Raw genomic sequence first — 12,918 nt, 5'->3', positions numbered from 1 at the left:
CATTATCTCGAAATCACATATTGCATCCACATTATTTTTTTGAGGTTTATATAACAGTAATGTGTTCAATTACCATGTTTGCAAAGTTTCAAATCTATAGAATTAATACTTTTTTCGCTAGAGCTGTTCGCGTAACAGAACTTGGAAACGTGGTTATGAGAAAATCAAGAAAGAAAAAGTAAACTTCAGTTACAAGCAGTGCAATTGAGTTTAGAAAATTTCTTCTAGTTTTCTCAATAATTCACCGACTTAAAAAATAATTGAGAATTTAGAATAAAAGATCACTGGGGCTCTCTGAATTTCTCAAAACCTAAAAATCTATTTTTTTTTTCGAAAATAAGGGCTACTTTAAATTATTTGAAAATTCCCGGGAATTTTCAAAATTTTCTTCCCAAAAATCCCGGTTTATTCCCGGGAATGAATCCGTTTTTTACTTTCTTCTATATCTAATATATAGAAGAAAGTATTGGATTCGTGCAAATTTTCGAATTTCGAATTTTGACGGATTCGAACGTTTTGAGGTGTGCTGAGTCCATTTCGACCATTTTTGGAAAATGTCTGTCTGTCTGTGTGTGTGTGTGTGTGTGTGTGTGTATGTATGTATGTGTGTGTGTATGTATGTGTGTCACGTCTGTGTGTGACCAGTTTTTTGTGGCCGCTCTACAACAAAAACTACCGCATGAAATCGAACGAAATTTAGTACACATATGTGCCCCTATGTGAACTTGTGCCCATTAGTTTTTGGCGCGAATTCCTCCAAGGGGGGTGGAGCAATGGGACGTTTTTCGAGTTACGCATGCTTGCTATTCCTCAGGAAGTAACTGGCGGAATCAAACAAAATTTGGTCCATATGTTGGTATTAACAGGAACAGGTGCTGATTCAATTTTGGTGTCAATAACTCAAACGGGGGTTGAGCTATAGAACGTTTTTTGTCGTCAATTGTGACTGCTGTATCTCAAGAAATAATGAACGGAATTAAAGAAAAATTTATCGGCAAGTAGCCCTTAGTGGGTATAAGAACTGATTTTATTTTTGTGTCAACAGCTAAAAAGGGGGGTAGCGCAATCACCCGTTCTTTTTTTCCATTTTGAGTGCCCTATCTCAAGAAGTAATGCTACGTTCTGGTTGAAATTTGGAATATATGTGAATCCATATGTTAACAGGCTTTGGTTCAATTTTGACGCCGATCGCTCCAAGAGGTGTTGATTTTTTTTTTTTTTTTTTTTGCGAATAAAAAATATTTTTATTAATGCAACAATAAGAAAGATAAATCGTAATAGATTGTCGTCTGCGTATTTCTCGTGATTTTAATTGCATGGAAATGATCGGAAATATTATCTCAATGATTTAAAATTTTTAACTGTTGCCATCATATGTTTGTTAACAAATAAAATATTTGTAATTAATTCAAGCAAGGCTTTTAAAATAACTTTCAATTTTCGCTCTTTGCTTTGCTTTTGCAATAATTCAGACATTGGGATGGTCGTCAAGTTTTTGCATGTGTAATTTTGTTTTCATTGGGAATATTGCTTCCTCGTCAAGCATGGGGAGGGATCAAAAAAAAGAAAGAAAAATATAGAAGAAAGTTTCGTGATGGCCACAACATACTAGTTTTTCCTCTTCTTGCAACTCTACCTGCAACAAAAGCACTTGAACTCCTCCCCAGAGGCCAGCAGGTATATTCGCAACGTTAATGAGCCTTATAGTACAAGCTTTTTTTGTTTTTTCAATTTCTTGGGCCATTGGGCTCCTGCACTGCGCGTACATTCAATTCCATACAATGCGCGATCATTTCCATACAATTAAAATCACGAGAAATACGCAGACGACAATCTATTCGGAACTCCAGCGCTCGAATACGCTACCTTGCGGTGATTTACAAAACTGCCGATGGAACTAAAACATTGCCACGTTGCGTTCCACGTGTGTCTGTTGACGTAAACCCAGGCAGTTTGTTCTGAGTATTTATTAACGCAATCGATGTGTCTTAGTTTGCTTTCAGCTACAGAAATTAATTCGTCCCTTAGTAGTATTCTCGAGCTTCTCAAAATAATGTTAGTTTTCATTATTTCCTTAATAATTGGTGAAAGCGAAAATTCTGGATTAACAAACTTGGATGACGTTATACAAGGTAAAAAATTTTATTGTTTTGTATGAATTTGTAAGAATATGGGGTTTTTTTAATCTTAAATTAATTAAACTTACCATATTTTACAGCAGCATTTAGTTGGAATGGACAGTATGCAAAATATTTTCTTGAATATATTATCGTAGAACAAAATGAATAACCGAGAAAGAATTTACTTTATTCCTTTTATTCTCAGCTGAAAGGTTTCACCAAATTTGTTTAGGGTTATAGTTTTTGTATAGTGCGAGCAAAGTAGCCTTGGCGAGATTTCGCGTTTTTAGTTAAACCATTTTTAACTTTTATCATGAGTGGAATAAAATGGTAATAAAATTACAGAATTCGATAAGTGAAAAGAAATAATGGTCAATCAACTGAAAAGAAAACTACCACCATATATCCGTGACAATTTTGTTGATGATTTGCATAACATGACACAATTAAATCATAACTCAGAAATTAGAAAAATCGAAACAGAAAATTTTTAAATTAACCGATTCGGGAATTCGAGAGAAATAACTCAGCTACAAATGGAAAACAAAAAGCGCTAGCCAAGCAAGGCAAAAAAGTATCATTTTCTTTCGATAACAATTTGTAATGTCATATTGAATTTTCTAGCATTAATTGTTATTCTTGTCAGGCCACAATTGTTATTTAGTTTTATCAAGAATTGATAAATATCGAATTCAACATCGTGGAAATAGCTGCTTAGAACTACGAACTACGTAGTTTGCATTAATCTTTGACGTTTAGTAATGCTTCTTGAATTCTCATTTCTTTCTACGTGGGCCAGAATATCCACAAGACTTTGAAAATTAATTTAAAAAGAATAAAGCGAAAAAATCATACGTACGAACAAAAACCACAACACTTTTAGCATTTCTTCGTTACCATGTGCGTTTGTTTTAGTTTTTAAGTCCGACATTAGACAGTGACTTCAGTGCCACCTATAGTTCGTTGGAGTTGCGAATTACGATTTATCTGTCTTATTGTTGCATTAATAAAGCTATTTTTATTCGCAAAAAAAAAAAAAAAAAAAAAAAAATCAACACCTCTTGGAGCGATTGGCGTCAAAATTGAACCAAAGCCTGTTTACATATGGATTAACATATATTCCAAATTTCAAACAGAACGTAGTATTACTTCTTGAGATAGGGCACTCACAATGGAAAAAAAGAACGGCGATTGCGCTACTCCCTTTCTAGCTGTTGACACCAAAATAAAATCAGCTCTTATACCCACTAAGGGTGCCGATAAATTTTTCTTTCATTCCGTTCATTATTTCTTGAGATACAGCAGTCACAATTGACGACAAAAAACGTTCTATAGCTTAACCCCCGTTTGAGTTATTGACACCAAAATTGAATCAGCACCTGTTCCGTTGATGGCAACATATGGACCAAATTTTGTTTGATTCCGCCAGTTACTTCCTGAGGAATAGCAAGCACGCGTAACTCAAAAAACGTCCCATTGCTCCACCCCCCTTGGAGGAATTCGCGCCAAAAACCAATGGGCACAAGTTCACATAGGGGCACATATGTGTACCAAATTTCGTTCGATTTCATGCGGTAGTTTTTGCTGTAGAGCGACCACAAAAAACTGGTCACACACAGACGTGACACACACACATACACACACACAGACAGACAGACATTTTCCAAAAATAGTCGAAATGGACTCAGCACACCTTAAAACGTTCGAATCCGTCAAAATTCGAAAATTTGCACGAATCCAATACTTTCTTCTATATATTAGATATAGAAGAAAATAAAAATCTTACAAACCACTGAAGAATGCATTCAGAATAGTATTATTTTGTCTTTTTACTTTCTTCTATATCTAATATATAGAAGAAAGTATTGGATTCGTGCAAATTTTCGAATTTCGAAGGATTCGAACGTTTTGAGGTGTGCTGAGTTCATTTCAACTATTTTTGGAAAATGTCTGTCTGTCTGTGTGTATATGTGTCACGTTTGTGTATGACCAGTTTTTTGTGGCCGCTCTACAGCAAAAACTACCGCATGAAATCGAACGAAATTTGGTACACATATGTACCCCTATGTGAACTTGTGCCCATTGGTTTTTGGCGCGAATTCCTAAAAGGGGGGTGGAACAATGGGACGTTTTTTGAGTTACGCGTGCTTGCTATTCCTCAGGAAGTAACTAGCGGAATCAAACAAAATTTGGTTCACATGCTGCCCCTAACAGGAGCAGGTGCTGATTCAATTTTGGTGTCAATAGCTCAAACGGGGGTTGAGTTATAGAACGTTTTTTGTCGTCAATTGTGACTGCTGTATCTCAAGAAATAACGAACGGAATCAAACAAAATTTTTTCGACAAGTAGCCCTTAGTGGGAATAAGAGCTGATTTTATTTTGGTGTCAACAGCTGAAAAGGGGGTGGTGCAATCGAACGTTCTCTTTTTCCATTGTGAGTACCCTATCTCAAGAAGTAAAGCTACGTTCTGGATGAAATTTGGAATAAATGTGAATCCATATGTAAACAGGCTTTGGTTCAATTTAGACGCCAATCGCTCCAAAAGGTGTTGATTTTTTTTTTTTTTTTTTTTTTTTTTTTTTTTGCGAATAAAAATAGCTTTATTAATGCAACAATAAGAAAGATAAATCGTAACAGACTGTCGTCTGCGTATTTCGCGTGATTTTAATTCGGAACTCCAGCGCTCGAATACGCTACCTTGCGGTGATTTACAAAACTGCAAATGAAGCGTTCCACGTGTGTCTGTTGACGTAAACACAGGCAGTTTGTTCTGAGTATTTATTAACGCAATCGATGTGTCTTAGTTTGCTTTCAGCTACAGAAATTAATTCGTCACTTAGTAGTATTCTCGAGCTTCTCAAAATAATGTTAGTTTTCATTATTTCCTTAATAATTGGTAAAAGCGAAAATACTGGATTAACAAACTTGGATAACGTTATACAAGGTAAAAAATTTTATTGTTTTGTATGAATTCGTAAGAATATGGGTTTTTTTTTAATCTTAAATTAATTAAACTTACCATATTTTACAGCAGCATTTAGTTGGAATGGACAGTATGTAAAATATTTTCTTGAATATATTATCGTAGAACAAAATGAATAACCGAGAAAGAATTTACTTTATTCCTTTTATTCTCAGCTGAAAGGTATCGCCAAATTTGTTTAGGGTTATATAGTTTTGGTATTGTGCGAGCAAAGTAGCCTTGGCGAGATTTCGCGTTTTTAGTTAAACCATTTTTAATTTTTATCATGAGTGGAATAAAATGGTAGTAAGATTACAGAATTCGATAAGTGAAAGGAAATAAAGGTCAATCAACTGAAAAGAAAACTACCACCATATATGCGTGAGAATTTTGTTGATGATTTGCATAACATGACACAATTAAATCGTAACTCAGAAATTAGAAAAATCAAAACAGAAAATTTTTAAATTAACCGATTCGGGAATTCAAGAGAAATAACTCAGCTACAAATGGAAAACAAGTGCTAGCCAAAGCAAAGCAAAGAAGTATCATCTTCTTTTGGTAATAATTTGTAATGTCATATTAAATTTTCTAGCATTAATTTTTATTCTTGTCAGACCACAATTATTATTTAGTTTTATCAAGAATTGATAAATATCGAATTCAACATGGTGAAAATGGCTGCTTAGAACTATGAACTACGTACTTTGCATTAATGTTTGACGTTTAGTAATGCTTCTTGAATTCTCATTTCTTTCTACGTGAGCCAAAATATCCACAAGACTTTGAAAATTAATTTAAAAAGAATAAAGCGAAAAAATCATACGTACGAACAAAAATCACAACACTTTTAGCATTTTCTTCGTTACCATGTGCGTTTGTTTTAGTTTTCAATTCCGCCATTAGACAGTGACTTCAGTGCCCCCTATAGTTCGTTGGAGTTGCGAATTGTATGGAAATGATAGGACATATTATCTCAATGATTTAAAATTTTTAACTGTTGCCATCTTATGTTTGTTAACAAATAAAATATTTGTAATTAATTCAAGCAAGGCTTCTTAAATAACTTTCAATTTTCGCTCTTTGCTTTGCTTTTGTAATAATTCAGACATTGGGATGGTCGCCAAGTTTTTGCATGTGTAATTTTGTTTTTGTTGGGAATATTGCTTCCTCGTCAAGCATGGGGAGGGATCAGAAAAAAAGAAGAAAAATATAGAAGAAAGTTTCGTGATGGCCACAACATACTAGTTAATCTTGTCTTGTTCATTTTCCCCCTCCTTCTATCGCCCTGTGTGAATGTATCACCCTGACTTAAAGTATGACATTGGCACTTTCTTGTCTTTAACATTTTACAATTAGTTCTAAAAATAGAAGCATCATTAAAAAAAAAAAAAACAGTTGCAAAGAAGTCACCGGTTTGGACACAAATAGAGTGATGCAGCAAATGATTTTAAAGATAACAACGGGTAAATTATTCAACAGCAGAAAATAATGAAGGCCCACGAAAAGATGAATTGAGGCAGTGAGAAGCAAAGGGATGTAAGTGGCAAATTTAAAAATTTGGAGGTAACCAACACCGGATTGGACCCAATTGGGTTGGACCCAACGGGTTTTTTTGAAAAAACTCATTTAAAAAAAAGCATTATTTAGCTTACTTTTGAGTTTTTTTTTAAATTTTCCGAGAAGTTTAAAAAAAAATTAATTTAAATATTTTCTCAATTTAAACTTCTTTTTTATTTGTTCTTCACCACAGACAATGCACATAAAAAATGAATTTTGAACTTTAAATAGTATTTCTTATAACTCTTAACGGCATTAAAAAAATACTTTAAAGATTTTAAATAAATGTATAAAACTTTTTTCTTTAACTGGTAAATAAATAAATCAAACTATCTTGACTAAGTCCTGTCACGTCTGATTTTCTCAATATTTGTAGATTGTACAAAGAAAACTACTCTAGCTAAAAAGCTTTCATGTGAATTATTTTCTGCAAACCAACATATCACAATTCTTGAATAAACAAGGTATATTTTTTAGAAATTAACAGATTTTTCAAACGGTCGATAGAAAACAGAACAGGATGTACAGTATTTTCATTATCTTACCAAAAAGTTTAATATTTCTTACTCTGTACATAGAAATAGAAAAACAGGCAACATAAAATTCAAAGAAATGTCTTGATTAAGCTGGAATTCAGTAAAAAAGGATTTAAACTACTTGAGATACTACAGTAGTTTTGCATAACAAAATGAAATACAATAAAGTAAAATGCAAAAAAAAAAAAAAAAAAAACAAACTAAAAACGAACAATAGATTTTATCACTCAAGAAGTAACTTTGCCTTAACTGTTGGTAACAATTTTTGCACTTTGTCCATACACTTACGCTACAATATGCTACTAGTACCCGACATTTTCCATAAAAAAAGACAACCCCCCCTCCCCCCGCCCAAATTTCTTTTTAAAAAACCCAGCTTTAGTTGGGTTTTATTTAAAAAAAATCCCAAAAAACCCCGGGTTTTTGCCAACCCTGACACATGGTAGGTGAACCTCTGTTCTACCTTGGGGGAAGAGATGGTACTAGTAGCTCTGGTGGTTGCTGCTATACAGCATGATTTAGAAGAAAAACTCAATGAAAGGATGTTATCTTTAAACTCATTTTACACAAAACTTGAAAATAGCCACTTACATCCCTTTTCTTCTCACTGCCTCAATTGATAATGTCGAAACCAATCTTAAACGAATGTAAATTTATTTTGAAGAATCAAGCCATGGTGTGGTTCAAGGCTAACAGTTTCTCCGAATTTTAGTTTTGATACAAATGTTCCTCTACTTCTCTAAATTTTGACACAAGTGTCCCCCCTCCCATCCTTTTTTTTAAGGTTACGTTCGAAACAGCCTCAACCGGTTACTGACCAGTGTTCTATGTGATCTACTTGTTAACTGGTTGCTACTGATGTCGCTCTATGAGCCTCACCGATTGATCTACAAATTGACCGCAAGTTAAACTGGTTGATTGAACGACGGGACATTTTTGACCAATAATAAGTATTTTTCACCTGCGTGTCATTCGTCTGCACCATTGTCTGCACAAGTAACTGGTGATCAATCAAAAGCCTTCGATGAAGCATTGATTGGTGAACGACAGGTTAGTAACCGTTGATGTCATTAGCTGTCATGTGATCAACTGACTTTGCTATCATTGAGGTCTTCAAACGTAAGCTAGTAGCATATATCTGCAACTGTCACCTATTCCACCCTTTTCTTTCGCACCTGATTTGAAAGCACGGTATTTTAAAATTTTGAAGTATAGTGATGGCACAAAACGCAGTTCAGCTGAAGCACCGAGCACCGAAGCTTCGACAAACTACTGGCCAGAGCTTTGGCTGCTGTACATATTGAGCTTTTTGGCATTTAAAGCAGGGCTGTAGAATCAGAGAGTACATTAGTAACACCGACAATTTTAGAGTTTTTGACTTTGACATTTCATAGCTTTGTTTTAGACTTTTGACTTCTTGGCCCCAAAATCTGCCTGACTCCGACTCCACAGCTCTAAATAAAAACACAAAAAATGAATGACTCGGGGTTTTAAGACACCTGGTTTTTTAAAAAAAACCTCAGCCAGGTAGGTTTAGCGGGGTCGCCAATGAGCGAACATTTCATTGAAAATGGCTAACAAAGAATGAAGTTTTAGGTGCCAAAAGTGGTGGCAAAGCTGTGTTTCTTTGTTTGTTAAAAATCATATTGTATTTCATGAAACGATATCACGCTTCCAATCCTGAAACATTCAGAGCACTTGTCAACTCAACCTTGGCAACAAAATTTAAAGCAAAGTCTCCTAAGGTTACATGAAATACACCACCAGCTCAGTCGTTCCAGCCGAGGACTGCAGTTTCGTGCTTATTAGCACTCATCAGCCCGGCACAGGAAGTGACTGAGCTGGAGGTGGAAAATCTCTTATAGAAGCCAAGAGTGCCAAACAAACTCGTAGCTAACATAGAATTAACACAGACCAGACGAGTGACCGAAGCAATGGTTCAGCTCAACTCGATTATTGCAGGCAAGGCATGGTATTTTCGTTAAGTTACTGCCCTATATCCAGGGCTAAAGCAGAAATACATGAAATACACCACCAGGTTGTTTCCTAAGGTTATTTATATTTTGTATTAAATAGATATTTTTTAAAAAATGGCTACATTTTTTCTGACTCTGGTAGCCAATGGCTACTATAAGGAATTCTTCGTCTAGAGTCTTAAACTAGGTCGGGGGTTTTATTCAGATATTTTAATATTCTATGTAGACAGGGGTGTGCAAAAGGGGAGAGAAGGGACACCTGTTGGCCCAGGCCCGAGCCTGAGAGGGGCCCCGAGATTTTTAAAATGAGGGGTGAAATATATGTAGGGACGTAGGGGTACACAATACAGAGGGGCCCTGTGAAAGTCATCAGGGGTCTGTCCAGGATTTTTCACAGGATCCTATTTTCGTAAATTTAAAAAAAATATTGTGAAAAATAAAATCTTTTTGTGAAATTCCAAAATGTAAACCAAAAGTTATCCATCAATATAGATTAGATTTTTGGTTTGCGTACTCATTTATTAAAAAATGATCCCGTGAAATGTCGGATTTGGTCAATCGAGATTTTGTAAAGGGTCCTTTTGGTTATAATCAGAATTTTGAGAAGGGTCCTTTTTGACTAATTATAGTTTTGTGAAGGGTCCTTAAAAGGACCTACATTTCCTCTGGCCAGACCCTTGGTCATTTGTGGAGGGCCCCAAAATTTCTGCATGCCCCTGTATGTAGACACAACTCTGTTTGCAGAAGAAAATTAATTTTAACCTGCAAAATAATAATAATAGATCTAGCTTAAAAAATCAACCCTCAACTATTTTTTAGATTTGCAAAATTAATTATTTTTCTAAAGTTTAATGCAGACATTAGTAATGAAAAAAGAGTGAGCTTGATAAAAATGATCAGTAACTTAAGTTTAACTATATAAATGAAAATTTTCATTGAATAAAATAAATCAGGCTAATTGAAATTATAATCATTTTTGTTTCATTTCATTCTAGACAAGTCATATTTTAAAATTTAGTTTTTACGTCAAAATTAGTAAAAGATTTGCAGGTACATAAATCATTCCATGCACAGATTTAAACTCTTTTTAATTACAAAAATTCAAAAGACATGCAAACTATTTACTTTAAATATTTTGTCAAAAAATTGAGTGATTCTTAAGAATATTCATCTTTGTAAACTTAACTTATTGATAGATTACCAAAACTGTTTTCCCTGATTGACCCTTCACTTAGAAGTGATTACGTCTGCTATGTTAAATAACTTGTTAAGAGATTATAATTTAAAGTAAAAAGTTTTGCAAAATGAAAAAGATATTAAAAAAAACTAATAACAATAATTTGAATTTTGACAACTGGAATTCAAATCATGTTTTTCGCAATCCCGAGTGTGTGTGTGTCTGTGTGCAAGCATGAGTGTGTGGATATGTGTATGTGTGTAGGGGTGTTTGTTTGTGTGTGTATGTGCATGTGTGTATGCGTGTTTGAGCGTGTATGTGCATGTGTGTATGCGTGTTTGAGCGTGTATGTGCATGTGTGTATGCGTGTGAGTGTAGGATATGAATGCAATCTGGAGACCTTGCTTGCTAGAGGAGCAGCATCGAGAGGCCGGTCGACGTTGGTGCTGCAGAAAGAGGTGGGGGGGAAAATAAAATCATAGGAATTCAAAACAGTCAAATGAGAAGCAATGTGATTGCTCAAAAAAATGATTTATGATACTTTGTCAATAGCTTATATTTTTCTTTCTTTGTTCAATAAAAAAAACGTTACAGACAGAATTAAGAAATTAAGGTAAACACACCAGTAGTGTCTACTTCAAGGTTTAAAACGCACTAGTAGTGGCCACAGTGAAGTACAAACTGTGGGTCTATAATATTAATTACCTCTCTTGAAACTCAATGAGCGTATTATTGTTCAACTCTTCCTAGATCGTCCTATTTTCTAAAAATGCAAGAATTTCAATTTGTTTAATTTCTTATCCTTTTTTTTTTCCCCAAACCTCAAATTTGATCCAGTAGTGGCCACTCCAAAATGTGAAAATTTCAGTAGTGGCCATCTGACATTCTCCCATCTGAAGAATTTACATCTTTAAATTCAAATAATTGATGAATTAAATTGATTCAGTGTGATAGTTACATTAAGTACCAATATATATTAATCACATTATTATTATTCATTTCTTTCTTCAATGCATATAAATAACCTTGAAGTGGTTACTACTGGTGTGTTTACCTTACAGGCTGAAAAGATATTTATAAGAAATATTCAGCAAAATACTTATCTGAATAAAAATTAAAAATAACTATTCTCAAATTCAAAAAAATTCAGTCTGTTTTAATAAAACCCCTTAAAAACCACTCTGGCATCAATTTTATACTGTTTTTTAAGTGGATCATTATGTTTTTAATAAAAGGACTACTAATAATATGGCAATCAAAATATCAGCTTTTTTTAATGCAAATTACAAATACTTAACTCTCTAGAATATACGGCAAGACTTTCTACATGAATTAGCATTCGGTAAAGATTTGAAAAATGCGAAACTAGCTCAATACTTGCTCTGCGAATTTTCAAGCCTATGAAGGTGGCTTCGAAAAAAAATTTAGTCTAATTTTGTCCCAAAATCCAAGCTCTTGTTCTTTCATTTTTTGCAGACTTTCATTGGATAATAATTCTTGACATTGTTCAAACGTTAATCCACTTGCTGTAACTCGTTTTGAACGCTTGAATTTCTTTGCATAGTGATTACACAACAGCCTATTAAGACTTTCATATTTTTGTTGACATTCTTTTATATTTGGTATCTTTGAAATTTCACCTTGCGAAAACTCTTTTGATACTTGTTTTCGGATAAATTCACCAAGATCTCTACCTTTTCGACTTGAATTCACACCCCATTTTTCGCACAACTTAATATAATTTCTATACAAAGTTGCCGCCATGTTTATAAAGCAATAAAAAATGTAAACAAACGTAATTTACGATTTTTTTTTCCTTAATTGTTATCTTGCGCAAATAAAAACTAAAATTGGTAACTATGTTAAGTTTAAAAAAAAAAAAACTTTTATTGGGACGGGGGAAAGCTAAAACAAATTTTATAACAAAACTAGAAAAATAAATAATGGCGCTTTATAAGGAAATGTAGTAGTTTGAGAGCAATGTTTTTATTTATGTCAAAATTTCACCACTCTGAATGTAGCCGTGATCGTATAGTGGTTAGTACATTGCGTTGTGGCCGCAATAACCCAGGTTCGAATCCTGGTCACGGCAATTTTGCCGCTAGCTTTACTATTGTACTACAATCGTATTTGCCAGTATCAACATATTTTAAATTTAAGCCTGATTGAAACCAGTTGAGGAAACGGAATTTTTCAAATAAAGTTCGCCCTGAAAATTTTATTTTATTTAAATAAATCAAATTAAAACTTCACACTTTGATTTTCAAGGACTGTACAGCAGTTAAAATTATTTAAAGCATTTGACCTTTCCAGTCTCTAACATATTAATACTTGATAGTATAGCTTCGTTCTACATTGTAAAAAATATCTATTTCAAGTTTAAAAAAGAAAAGTTCATTGTACTCTGATTTTTCAGATAAGCTGGACAACGAGAATAATTTTAGCTCGCTATTTTAATATTTATTAAAAGGACAAATTTTCTTCGCCATGGTCACAAATCGTTTGAGCCTATTCAGGACTTGACTTAGGCGGAGATTACTTTAAAAAGGAGTAAAATTACGTTTTTTTCCAGGAGAAACATCAAT

The 12,918-nt window shown here is 33.8% G+C and overlaps 1 non-coding gene across 1 annotated transcript; it reads left to right on the top strand.

Moving 5' to 3' along the window:
* The first annotated feature begins 12,353 nt into the window (after window positions 1–12,353).
* On the top strand, window positions 12,354–12,425 carry Trnah-gug (transfer RNA histidin (anticodon GUG)). The gene has a single exon. It is a non-coding gene; the product is annotated as a tRNA-His (tRNA).
* The last annotated feature ends 493 nt before the right edge of the window (window positions 12,426–12,918 follow it).

Source organism: Uloborus diversus, chromosome 7, assembly GCF_026930045.1.
Source record: "Uloborus diversus isolate 005 chromosome 7, Udiv.v.3.1, whole genome shotgun sequence".
NCBI classification, from domain to species: domain Eukaryota; kingdom Metazoa; phylum Arthropoda; class Arachnida; order Araneae; family Uloboridae; genus Uloborus; species Uloborus diversus.
This window is presented reverse-complemented; position numbering and strand designations above follow the sequence as displayed.